The sequence below is a fragment of the Liolophura sinensis genome, chromosome 8 (assembly GCF_032854445.1).
Source record: "Liolophura sinensis isolate JHLJ2023 chromosome 8, CUHK_Ljap_v2, whole genome shotgun sequence".
NCBI classification, from domain to species: domain Eukaryota; kingdom Metazoa; phylum Mollusca; class Polyplacophora; order Chitonida; family Chitonidae; genus Liolophura; species Liolophura sinensis.
In genome coordinates, this window is record NC_088302.1 from 11,068,733 (window position 1) to 11,083,352 (window position 14,620).

The window sequence follows — 14,620 nt, forward strand, 5'->3', positions numbered from 1 at the left end:
GTAAAATACATAAATATACCTATTTCTGTATATATACTCGTATCAGTGCTGTTTGAGTCTTATTTTTAGGTCAACTATTAGATGAAATGAAGGCTTGCAGCATGGTTGTATAAATTTGTGTATTTTATGAAAACTTGTTTTTGCTTGATTACAATGATGATTGTTATATTTAAGTAGAGAGTAGGTTTCTCATGCATGAGACCATGGATTGGTATGATGGTAGGTGTATGTATTGGCTGGTAGTTTGATAACAACGATGATTGTTATATTTGGGGTTAGAGAGTATGTTTCTCATGCATGAGACCAAGGGTTGTTATGATGGTAGGTGTATGTATTGGCTGGTAGTTTGATAACAATGATGATTGTTATATTTGGGGGTAGAGAGTAAGTTTTTCATGCATGAAACCATGAATTGGTATGATGGTAGGTGTATGTATCGGCTAGTAGTTTGATAACAATGATGATTGTTATATTTGGGGTTAGAGAGTAAGTTTTTCGTGCATGAGACCATAGATTGGTGTGATGTATTGGCTGGGAGTTTGATAACAATGATGATTGTTATATTTGGGGTTAGAGAGTAAGTTTTTCATGCAGGAGACCATAGATTGGTATGATGTATTGGCTGGAAGTTTGATAACAATGATGATTGTTATATTTGGGGTTAGAGAGTAAGTTTTTCATGCATGAGACCATGGATTGGTATTATGTATTGGCTGAGAGTTTCGATTCCTGTAATCCTTGAACCTGTTTACATAGTTTCATTCTGTAAGTCTTGGCAGGCCTTAGTGACTGTTGAGAAAATGGTCAAGCTTGTGAGTATTATTTGTGTCTGAAATCAGATGGATTATACACATGGATACATTGAATTTAACCAAAAGTGAACTTAAATAACCCTCCCTGACCGCCATAATATAAGTGAAACATTCAGAGCATGGCATAAAATACCAATAAAATAAATAACTGTCATACCAATTCTCAGATACTAATTTTCTGTAGTTTTATAGTTTCAAAGTTTAGACGAATCGTTGGCACTTGCGGTGCACTATGGGATTGTCAGAACTCCGGTATTATCTTCATCTCCATGGCAACAGAGTTAGCCTATATGCTGTGGTGTGGTATTTTTGTATGTGAACTGTTAAAAGTGCTGTTTCGGCTTTTTGTGACAATAAAATTAGGTGTGAAAGAAAGGACTGAATTCTGATAAATGATAAGATGAAGAACTCTTCCATAGAGCCGGTTCAATGCTATGAGCATCTCAACTTCAATCATCAAACCAGTTCCAGGTACGCGTGGCTGTTTTATCTTAGGTGGTCATAACATAAAATCGTTTCAGATGTATGGAATTGAACTACAGAAATCTAAGTTTCTCTTTATTTCATGGTCTTTTACATATAAATTTGGTGTCAGATTTTAGAAACTTGTGAGCAACATGTTGATCAACAGCAAGTCTCTTATTGTTGGAAGGAATAACTTTCAGGGAACAGTTAAGTCATATAGCTACATGTCCTGTGGTAGAAAATCGTTATCAGGTGACAAAATTTTGTAGTTGATCCATTCTGTGTAATTGGCTCTATTAAGGCAAATGCATACGGTGTGTTTATTTGGCCCTTGGCACCTTAAGCTTTAAACATCTCTTACTAGAATGACCTTTTGAGGTTCTGAAGTATTTATCTGAAAATGAAGTTTGTCATGCAAGTTTTTTGTCTTGCTTTTCTGTAAGTCATTGCATGTTTTAGCACTCTACAATTACGATTTTGTCAAAGAATTGGTTTGCAGATACATGTCTGATAAAAAAAAATTAGCACATTATGAAATTACAGTTATTAATTTTTATTATATCTAAAACACCATTAAGACATCAAAGGACAAATGTGTGATTTTTTTGTCACGGTTCATGGGTTTACACAAAACAGCTTTGCGATGATTTGTTTTGCAGCGGTAGACTTGTGGTGCGTGTACTTTGGATATAATTACCATGTAGCACATAACTACTACGTTAAAACCTGTTCTCTGCTGAAGGTTGGATAGTCCGGACGGCCTTTTTCATGTTCAAATTATTTTGAGACATAAACCTTTCTTGCTCTGTGTCACACAAATGGAAGAATGCGGAGGTAGTCATTTGAAGAATATTGTCATGGCGTGTTGTTTTAGCAGAAGCACACATGTTGAAGTAATATGTTGATTATTGCCACGCGTAAATTGGGTCAGCACTGTGTAAAGATGTTTATGGTATGACCTTTCACACGGGGAAACAAAACTCAGTATTAATGGAAAGCGAATGGTGTCATGAAGGGTACCCCACTGTTACCGGTTACACAGATAACAAATTTCCTGTATCTTTCCAAACTTTTAGTCTCTGAACTTCTAAGAGTATTCCAAGAGATAAACTGCCGTCATACAAAACCTTGCTCATTTCAACACGTATGATGGTTCCCTGATAATAGAGGTCAACATTGCCATATTGTTGAGTTATCGTTACATGGGGCTTTAGTTTCATAACCACCGAACGCTGTGTAATTATGCCTTGTGCGATAACACCAAACAATTTCAATTTTAATTAACCGGCATGGTCTGAATTTCCCTTTCCGACGATAAAATGACATGTTCTGGCTCAGTTGAAACAACATCAACATGGTTGACCAAGTCCTTGAGCCTCTGTCACTCTATTCAGAATATCCCTTTTGTATCAAAACATAAATATCATAAATTGTGAAAACACGGATGGGTTGCAGTATATGTCTGTTCGTTCCCCTTTGGCTGATTATCTTGAGCACGCCAGTCTGTACGCATTGCTATAGAGATCAGATTCCAGCCAGTTACAAACTTTGTTACTTTTTACATCAAAACGACTAGCTTGTGAGACATCGGTTGAAATTGGGACAACGTATTTTATTTAGCCTATCACATGCCTTGTACGAAAATTGTTCCGTGCACATTGCCGTTGCTTGCTACATGTAGTCTGCACTGGCGATGACTGTCTTCAGTTGTAATATACATATATATATTCAGTAACTTCAATTTCACGTGTACAAATATTAAATATGCGAAAGTCTACCCTGTGATATGGGTAATATTTGAACTATTTCTATGTATGAAAAATAAAACAAGATTGTGGAAGTCAGTAAGTAGAAGTGCTTTTGTCCTGTTTTCGTCTTCTCTCCAGATTTGTCACCCTTACCCTAGTTAGCAATGGCCTGCCCAAAAAGATTATAAGACCCGAAAAGGGGGCTTCCTTGGCTGAGGGGTTTAGCGCGCCAGCGCGGCATAATGACCCAGGAGCCGCCCACCAATGCGGTCGTTGTGAGTTAAAGTCCAGCTCATGCTGGCTCCCTCTCCGGCCGTACGTGGAAAGCTTTGGCATCAACCTGCGGACGATCGTTGGTTTCCCCATGGCTCTGCCCCGTTTCCCCCTATCATAATGCTGGCCGTCGTCGTATAAGTTAAATATTCTACAGTACGGCGTAAAACACCAATGAAATAAATAAAATATGACCCAAAGTACCAAATTGCGTATTGGGTATTATTATAACTAACGGTAATTCTCGGTTTCCATTGGTCGAGAGACGGTCACATGATGTTCCGCAAAACATGATGTACAACTATCACGCGCGCCAAAGAACGCCATTATCCCACGGTCACGAGGTAATATAAAGTACAACTCGAAAAGGCATTGTTTTTTCAGTATAATAAAACATATGCTGCATACTGCATGGTGGGACATCGGGAGTTGTCAGCTCTCGACAAGTTATATACCCCACCCCCACAGCATGCACTATCTGTATCATGCCAAAGCCCGTAAGCTCGGTTTCGACGGCAAGTAGACATTGCCTCGGCTGAGGTCAGAATTATTTAAGTGGCATGCTGGATATTGAGCGGAGTTCCACATGTTTGACGGAAGGCGACACCAGTTACCTAAACTTTTATCGACTTAACTGGAAAGCCTGTTACTGACACCGCTATATTTAAAATTAGTTACATGCTTTAGTATAATATAACATTAATAAATCTTATTTTATCTCCTGTAGTATATGATCTCACGGTAGTATAGATTAAGAGATGGATATTGGGAAATTAAAGCGATGTAGTCTATTCACAGAGACAATAGTGTAGGTTGTTCTACTGCGAGGAGTTAGTTCTAACCGCTTTTTGGTACAGCCATTGTAAAACAAATTACTCTCCACTAACGGAAGGAAAACCGCCCCTATCAGCCACCATAAATAGCATCTATTTTAGTGATGATATCATAGAATTATGAGTACTCAGGATGCTGCGTTCTCATTTAACACACAAAAACATTAAAACGAAGTAGTTGTTTTTACCTTCGTAAGTAGATCGTATAAGAGAATGCAGATACATGTCCGCCTAGATCATGCATTGGGTATAGGTTATATAACATGTCCTGCTTACGGGAATACTAATGTGGAAAACTCTTACCGCTAAGATTGTGGCCACCATTGGAATAGGGTGCTGATAATTCCCTAACCTTTCCCTATAAAATTCTCGTTGTGATGAATGTTCATATAGCATTCTATATTCTTCCATCCAGGTCCCTTGTCAAGTGAATTGCCAATGTTACGAGATAGCATGTCAACTATTTAATTTTCTAATTATAAAGATTCTTGTCGTGGTTCATTTTGTGCAAGCGTATCGTTTCGTTGGTTCATATGGCGTAGATTAAAGTCAAAGTACAACGAAGTTCGCGCCTTAAGCGTGTTCATACTGTTTTCCGATATATAAACTTGCACTATGCTGCTATATATTATATATTTTTCTTTACTATAGGTGGAGACTATGTTTAGCTTTGAGTCTTAAAACTTTTACTGTTGTTACATATAGCTAATATTTCTCGGTCTCTGGAAGACTCATGTTAGATATTTTCCAGAGCATCCGACATTACTGCCTTTGATAAAAAAAAAATCGTGTGGACAGACCAGATTTATGGTCTAAATGACACCTTGCTAAACCTTTTGACACGAGCATCAGATTTGATCTGATATTTTAGCCAGGAGATGATGATGACTTGCGGCCTACATGTAACAACAGCATATCTGGATCTACAACGACAAAGAATTACAAAAAATCTGTCTGCTTTTTACATCGCCTTGTCGTTTGTCTTCTGTATGTAATCGCAACCTTCAATTCTTTTCCATGCGTTCAGACGTTTTCCGAGAACACCATGAGGTATTACAAGGACAACAGAGACGTAAACAAGTGAAATATTAAAGTTGTTTTCGAAATAGCTTTGCGCAATGAATAACATGGTTGGATCACCTCGTAAATTTCAAAGGTTAACCTGGCGTTCGATCCTCATGCCATTGGGTGACAAAGATCCCGGCAATGGGACCGAAAGCTCATGTAACCTTTGAAATTTACGTGGTGACGCTTTGACTTGTTCATTGATCACTGAACCCACGCACGGCGATGAGTCCAAAGAATTTATTTTCTGTTTGAAAGTTCAGAGTAAAGTCAATAAATTTTGTTTATATTTATTCATTATTTTATTTCATTGGGGACACTCGTGTATTTTTGTCTTCTCCGGTGATGGTCAGTTTTATAGTTTTCTTAATCACACTGCCCAGAGTAAACCACTGACCTTTGGAAAGTGACTGACAAACTTTTCCCACATGACGCACAGACATTTACACATCAAGCATGGAGTGTATATCGTATTGCTGGCAGGCGAGTGCGTTCTAACGACCTTAATGTATAAGCGCTATAATATAGCAGCATAATATTCTAAGAGGCAGAGTCGTGAAAATTCCCTGTCCGCGGCTGGGATTGAGCCCACGCCTTTTATGGGCTTGCCATTTGAGTTAGATTGTATATTGCTTTGTAATTTGTAACAATTATCTTGCACTTTAAAGTGTTACCAAGAATCATACTTACAGACTAACGATGAATAATTCATTCCATTCCCAGACATGATTCTCGCTAGTGAAGCTGTGTTGTGATAAAAAATAATTTGCATGATATTCCTAAAGTATCTTTTTTTACTGGGAAAAAAATTCAGGGAACCAGAGACTTAACTACGTTTTTTGGTTAAAATTTTCCAGCCAGAAAATAATGATGTGCTAAGAAATATCTGCCTTTTTCTGACAGATATATTGTCATATTTCCGAAAATAATATTTCTACCGATTTGTAAAGTTTAGCTGTATTGCCCAAAACTGTGAACTTTGGACTATCATTGTTGCTTAATATATATGGCTTATTTCTATTGTTATCCTTGTAACATAGTTATTCGTATATACATGTTTTCACGGACGATAAATCCGCCATCTATCAATGATGATGTATATTTGACCTCCAGTGTCACAATGGTGACCGGAGTGTAAATGAAAAACTTTCAAATTTTCAAAGGTTGGCGTGGTGTTTCAACCAATGTTTACTTCTTGAAACGCTGCCTTGTCATTAATACGTCGCCTTAATCCTTGACATTTTGTCTCAAATCCTTTCCTCTTAATTTTCTTTCTCGCTTTCCACCATCACTTCAGTGACAACAGTGGCGTCATATGGAGTTGCTTTGCTGAGTAACAGATATAACATCGGCCACACCAGAGGCCGATTCCACAAAGCACTTTCTGAGGTGTGTCAAAATTTAAAAACTCAATATAATGCTTAGTTTTTAGTGCTGAAAGTTGAAATTTTTACACACTGACAGCATTGATGAGAGGGATAAATTTTCATTCTGTAAAGCCCAAAAAACAAACTTCCAGATTTCAAACTTTGACTGAACTGCTTTGTGGAATCGGCCCCAGTTCTTCCATTTTCGTCACAAAAGTATCCATAAATTCTGATTATGAACAAGTGTAAACTTCTGACTTTTTGGGCATATCTTTCTTCATCTCCCTTACATCTCTATATATATGCTCTTCATCTGACAATACCTTTTCATGTTTCCTTTAAGACATGGATTTAGTCATGGATAGAAAGTAATCTTTCCATGCGATCAAGTTAAATGTACCATTTAAACAACTGTCTACTCAAAGATTAGAAGCGGTTCCGTTCCTTTGTTCTTGTTTCTTTGGCCGTTTTACTTTGTGCATGTGTAGTCGTATACATCAGACGTATTTCAGTATTTCAGCCTATCTTCGAACCTATAATTGCTAAGCTAAATTTCATTATTTGATTTTTACATTTGACCCCAATGTAAGTTAACCAGTAAGATATTAATTACACTCAAAAAAAGAATATGTTAAATTTAACAGAAGGGCTGTTAAATTTAACAGAAAGTGATGCTAGAATGTACCCTGTTATTATAGCACAAGTTTGCATGTGTCACATTCTACATAATTTCCTGTTGGTTGAATGGAATGGTGTTGTTGAATTAATAGAATACGTTTGTTATATTTAACAGAATAATCTGCTGTATACAGAATACACACTAGCCTCACTTAGATAACAGATTTTCTGTTATATTTAACAGAATAATCTGCTGTATACAGAATACACACTAGCCTCACTTAGATAACAGATTTTCTGTTAGATTTAACACATTAATTTTTTGAGTGCATCGATAGTTTGGATGTGGTAGTAACTTTTGCTTCTGTTGTTTGACTGTTTGAAGTTTCGATATGTATATAATAGAGATACCAGCTTTAGGCCCATGTTCAGCTTCATTAGATGAACCTCGTCGTAGAATTATTTTGAGATCAATTTCGTTTTTCGTTTAACGTTTTTTCCTTCAATGTCCGGGAAAAGGTACCCATTCCTATTCAAGTTCGAGTAGGAGAAATTGACAGTGGGGGAAATGTGTATAAAAAACCCTGATGTATCAGTGCTTTGGCCAAAATTACACCTAACTATTTGCAACGAGGAAGCCCCACGGCCGCGTTAAAACTACAGAGAGAAGAATGAAGGGGAACATGATTCTTTGATAAAGCTTTTAAGCGCTATAGAACGAACACGTGGGCGAAGTAACAAGCGCAACATAATCAAATTAAGTGCCGAGAAATTGGTTTTTTCTCAATACTTATATAAACTGAAGCCGCAGTTCTAGAATATATTTTACCAATGAAGTAGATGACTTTATAAAACTAGTTGCTGGCGGAAATTGTCCGGTTTTACATATATATAGCTGGTTTGCGATGGTTTCCTGTCCGCTCTCTGAACTCTTCCTGTTTTTTCAGAACTTTTATCTTATATGGAGAGATCCGAGAGATTCCATGTGCATGGCTCTGTTATTTAGCCTTAACACGTTCAAAGTTTTCTTTCAAGAGTGGTGCCCTGATGTCGTTGGTAGCTCTAGGACTGGCAGAAGAACAACCGTTGTATATAATTAATGTTTTCCAAAGTAGAGTCAATTCTGCACTAATGGCTTCCAACGACACGATCTAACCCTTAATCTTCGCTTAAAAGGGGATTCCCGAAAACGTGCTAAAAAAAGAAGTCAAACAATCCTGTCAAGCTGTCACGGGTATTACTTGAGAAAAGAAATTTCTTGGCAAAGTGTTTTTTTTTACAAGAGTTATGTCATGTTAATGCGCATGATCAAAGACCACGTATAATGTTTAAAGGTAATTAGAGCCAACGCATAAAGTTTACGAAACATGACAACCAAAGTTCACACCCAATTTTCAATTTTGACTTGATTTTGCTATGGTAAACATTATTTCCAGAACATATGCCAGAACAAACCTATTACACGCATGATGGACAAAATGAGCATGATTACAGCTAAGTTCCTGTATTAAAAAGGAAATGTGAATTGTACATGTAAAGCTGTGTTTCTACGACAGCGCTTGTGTTAGTTTATGCGATTGCTTAACGCATCCTGTACCGTGTTTCGACGATTGCATAACGCATCCAGTACCGTGTTTCCACGATTGCTTGACGCATCCGGTACCGTGTCTCCACGATTGCTTGACGCATCCGGTACCATGTTTCCACGATTGCATTATGCATCCAGTACCGTGTTTCAACGACTCGTGCGTTGGAAACTATGTTTACCTACCTATATGATTTTAATCGTTCACTCGTTCTGTGTTATCAGTCGCTCGGAGTCCGTGGAAACACTCCAGCATATATATGTAATTCCCATTCTTGGACGAGTAATCGCCAAAGAAATCGCATGTCAGCATTGCCGCATGGCAAATAGCTTTGTCTATATAATGAAATGTAATATCGTTACTGGTACCAGAAAGAGTGGTATATTACTATCCAACAATCTTCTTTCTCAATTCCTTCATATAGGTTTTACGATTTATCGTGGGTTTCCTCCGGGTTTACGGGTTTCATGTAGGCCCCTGTCAAGGTATAGTCTATTTTTTATTGCTATTTTCCACATTTACCAGTCCTTAATCAACAGCAATGACTCGATAAAGAATCATTATGTCTGTTCTATTATACCTACTTTTACACATTTAATTGACGCGAAAATGACGCAAAGGCAGGGAAAGTTGCACAACCTTCCTCTCCCATTTCGCTGCAGCCTCTCGTCCACTGTCAACATCTGTTCGAGAGCGTCCTGGAAAGACCATACACACACAAAGCAGAGGGTTAAAGCAATTAGCATACGTTTTCTTGTTGTCTGCGTTAATGAATTTGTGGCCTAAACACCTATGACAACCCTTTACTTTTGAAATGGTGTTTTGTGACGCGAGACGCGGGTATGTTCCGAAGCGTCAACGTTCAACGTTGCATGTAGTAGGAAAATCCAAAGTATAATAGAATTTTTGCTAAAACTTCATTTTAACATTTTAATTGACAGAAAACAATTACTGCTTCTAATCATTTAATACTAACCACATGGCTCACAGTTATATATCATGATTTATGGTGAGTATTGTCACTGGAATTAACTTGACCAATTCTGTTGTGTGAGTAATGCTAGAATATATTCTGCTGTTGCAGCAAATTATTCTGTTAAATATAACACATACATTATGTTAATTCAACAACAATTAAGATTCTATTATACTAACAGAATATTATGTTGAACATGACAGAATATTGTGTAATAATAAGAGAATGCATTCTATTATTAGTACTTTCTGTTAAAATTAACAGATTAATTTTTTTTAAGTGAACGTCCATCTTGGGTAACACTTGTTATACGAATGTCTGTTTTGACGCATAGATTCCTAATCCAAAGCGCGATTCATATTCCAACATATCTGCCTTGCACTTAACACTTTGCCGCCGAAAGAGATAACGTAAAATTCTAAAAGAAAACCAAAGAATATTAACTCGAAACCAGAACTATGAGAACCTCTGCAAGAAATCGTTTATTTCTTGAACATCGATCCAGTACAGTATGGTTATGTACATAATGCATAGCCTAGAAATACATACACGATGAGATTTAAGCTATCTAGATTGCTGCACTTTCACCACTTTCAGCAAAGCGCATTCTTGTCTTTCTTTCCGTATATGATTGATCAATCCAGTAGTGATTTGACCGATTTACTGATTGATATGGTTGACTTAATGGTTAACTGTCTTCCTTTCTTTCTTTCATTCATTTCTTACTTTATTAGCTAAATGTCAACCTGGCAGCTATATTTGTTTTCTTCCACCTCCACTAAGTAGGTAAACATTATGAAGAAAATCCTATGTTGGTAGAAAGGACACTGTAAATAGTCAGTTAAGCATACACAGACGCGGTTAGCGGTCAGGCGCAGGCTCGGAGAACCTGTTCCTCAGATTGTAAAGTGCATCCAATATCTGCTCCATGGGGAACCCTTGATAGTAATTGATAAGCGCTAGGCTTTCTGCCGGCGATCTGTTCAGACTATTTAATCACAACATCTCCCAAAGGCCTCCAGAGGACGGAAATGAAATACAGAGCTGAACGAGCCTGGTATTACCAGGGGAAACAACTCACTGCTTGAGACAACTTTTAACCATTAAATAAATAATGAGCGTATGGAATAATGATAGAAAAAAGCTACCAGAGCCGCAGCATGCCCTTTTGAAATGTGGAATGTCTTCCAAGAAAAAATTGCATGAACGCGTAAGAAAAAAGTCATCGCCACGTCTGGCATTTACTTCTTAAGAGCATACACATCAATGCGGTATAGTATGATTGCATGACATTGATGAACGTTCCAAAAGAACCAGCCTATAAACGAAATAAGCATGCTGCTTTGCTTTTATACATTCAGTGTCACATAACAGTCCACCATATGAAGTATATACATAGTTAGAGTGCGCGGAATATTTACATTTTTAAAGTCGGATTATTTTTTAAGACGTTTCAAGGTCTCGGTCCTCGAGGCGTGACAGCACGATCGATCGATCGACAATACGATTTTGAAAATGCGCAGCAATGATACTTTAGGTTGACTATACACATCTTGGAAGATAAAGAGTTTTCATGACTGTCTCTCACATTTCTTCAACAGGATTAAAACTAAGAAGGTCTATATATGTATTTGAAAGCAATTTGGGTTTTTTTTTTCTTCGTTTTTCTTACTTACGCCCACTTAGGGATTACACTCAAAACATTAATCTGTTCATTTTAACACGAAGTCTGTTGGGTGATGCCAAAATGTATTCTGTTATTACAGCAGATAGTTCTGTTAAATATAACACACATTTCATATTAATTCAACCTAAACATTTTGTTTGACTAACAGGCTATTATGTTATAATAATAGAATACATTATAGCATCACTCAGACAACAGACTTTCTGTTAACAGATGATTTTTTTGAGTGTAAAGACTCTAAATCAACAATCCTCCAACATTCAGATTTTCACCTTGTAGCAGCTTTATTACTGTACGCATATTCAAAATAGATTAGGTCAATAACGAATGGTTGCTAAATGTAAGCAGTGTCCAGAATCGTACATTAGAAATTGTGCCCTCGAACGTTTGGCCATTTTGTTCACAGAAATATGATTTGTACCAACGACAACATTCCATCATCTTTTAAATTCAGAATATACACACTCAAAAAATCAATGTGTTAATTTCAACAGAGAGTTTGTTGTCTAAGTGCTGCTAGAATGTAGTCTGTTATTATAACACACTATTCTGTCATATTTATCGTAATATCCTGTTAGTCTAATAGAATCTTTATGTTGAATTAATAGAATATGTGTCTTATATCTAGCAGAGCAGTCTGCTGCAATAACAAAATACATTCTAGCATCACCCAGACAATACACTTTCTGTTAAAATTAAGAGATTAATTTTTTAGTGTATGCAATAGACACATATGTGCTTGGAATAAAATTATTGGAACTTGTTTTTACTGCACGTTGCAAATCTTTGCGAGAGCGATCATGATTTAAGTTAATAATCAGGTTTTTTTTATAGAAAATATAAGTTCAGATTTCGAAAATGAAGAATTCGATGCTTCTGTACAAAGACTGAACAAAACAGACCCCCTAATACTTTCCCGAGAACGTATTGGGATTGAGCTACAGCACCACAGTCTAGAAACAAACCTCTAAAATTGCATATTACGATGTTTTCTGTGTGATGGCAGAATATGTTATTACTACAAAGTGTTTTCGTTAATTATATATGACAAACTTGTTCTGTTATTCCAACAAAATAAGGGGCTTCCGTGTGTGAGATTTTTAACGCTCCAACGCGTCGCAATGACCCATGAACCTCTCACCAGTGCGGTCGCAGTGAGTTCAAGTCCAGCTCAGGTTGGGTCTCCCCCCCCCGCCCCCCAACTTCCGCCTGTACGTGGGAAAGGCTGTAAGCAACCTGCGGATTGTCGTGGGTTCCCCCTTAGCTTGCTCCGCCTGGTTTCTTCCCACCATCATGCTGGTCGCCGTTGTATAACTGAAATACTCATGAGTACGGGGTAAAACGCCAATCAGATAAATCAATTGCAATAAAATATAGTTTTGTTTGCGTAACCGGATGTTTTGTTTTCCATAAAATTATAGTATGTTGTAGTGGTATAATCTATTCTGCCATCGCTCAGAAAACATACAATGATATTAAATTTAACAAATTACCGGTACTGTTCACTGTGTAAGAAATGTCGCCGGGGAAATCAGAGGAGAGATCACTAGATGACGCGAGAACACCAGGTGGTCATATCTGCGTTTAATCTATCAACGGCATCCTATTTTAGCTGATACCACGTAATTGCAATGTGGTTTTAATATTTCTAACATGACGTAAATCATTATTTCGTTCGGAAGGGGGCCGTAAGGAATTCAAGACTCTCTCATGCAGAGGTATTTGCAGGCTCGTAGCTCTAGAAGTGTATGGAAATCTGTCAAAACCCAGCCGAATTCGTTGAAATAGACGACGGATAAGTCCCAAATGAGTCCTGGGCGATTTGTTTTTATTATTGATGAAGTGATTATGTGGGCAGAAAAGCCTTCTACCAAATAGCTTACATGGGGCAGTATAATTAACCCGAATAAAAGGAAGCTATTTTGACCACCAATGTACCGAACTGAGACCACAATGGAATGGATGGCATTCATCAGCGGGCAAGGTTTGTATAATTGCTTGACATTCAGCTTCAAACATTGATTTCTAATATGTATAAGACGGTGGTAGTTTTCTAAAACGTCAAAGCGGGAGTACAAAGAAGAAGCCGTTTTAATGGCACAGTTTCACTATATATGCCTGGAATTTAAGAGTATCTGGCATCCGATACAGGACTACAAAAGTTACCCAGTTCGGCTAGAGTGCGCAGGCATATAACATTTATAGCAAAATAAAATAACCGTCGTTTTAGATTGATAAATCGCACTTTCGAACACGAACATAATCAGTTTCAGAAATGTGCGGAACAAACGGGGTCGTCGATTTTCGATCCTTTCACAATGAACAGACAAGCTATTGGAAGAGTCGAGAGGTCCAAATCCAGCTACAGGAAAATAAGGTTTTGGATCAGGCTATATTTGTTGTGACCTCCACAATCTACACAGCTGCCTTACGCTCAAAAAAATCTGTTAATTTTAACAGAAAGTAAACTGTTAAAGTGATAGCAGAATGCATTCAGTTGTTATAACATAATATTGTGTCATATTCAACTTAACATTATGGTAGTCTATAATACAGTCTGTGAGTACAGAATGTGTGTGTTGTATTTGACAGAATGGTCTGTTGCAATAACAAAACACATTCTAGAACCACTTAAACAACAGACGTTCTGTTAAATTTAACATATTATTTTGTTAGATACACCAAGTAAATAAGGAGGAAATTTTTGTCTTCTTATCTCTCCCATATGAATAGACTTATCAGCCCATTGTGAATGTTTGCACTATATTATCTTAATGTTAGTTATGTGATGGCCGACACACTATGACTGCCCTACCGTTAAGTCGGTTCAATATATAGTTATCTGCCCATTTGTTAAGTTTATGTTATTGTAAACCAGTTGCTCAGCATATATAAACGGAGTGTTATGTTTGTTTTTGTTTGGAGTTCAAATAAAGTATGTTTAAAACAAGGAGGAAATGTGACTATAGCTCACTGAATGATTGATTCATGGATTGGGTGTTGTTACACGCCATCAATAAGAATTTGTCAGCTGTCAGTTTTATAGGGGGAGGAAACCGGAATGCCTCCAAGGTATTAAACCATAGATCTTTGACAAGTTACTGATAAGATTTCGTTTAGCAAATATATGTATGCGTATTCAACGAATATAGAACTGCGCTTCCTGAAACTATCTGAATGAATATGCAGA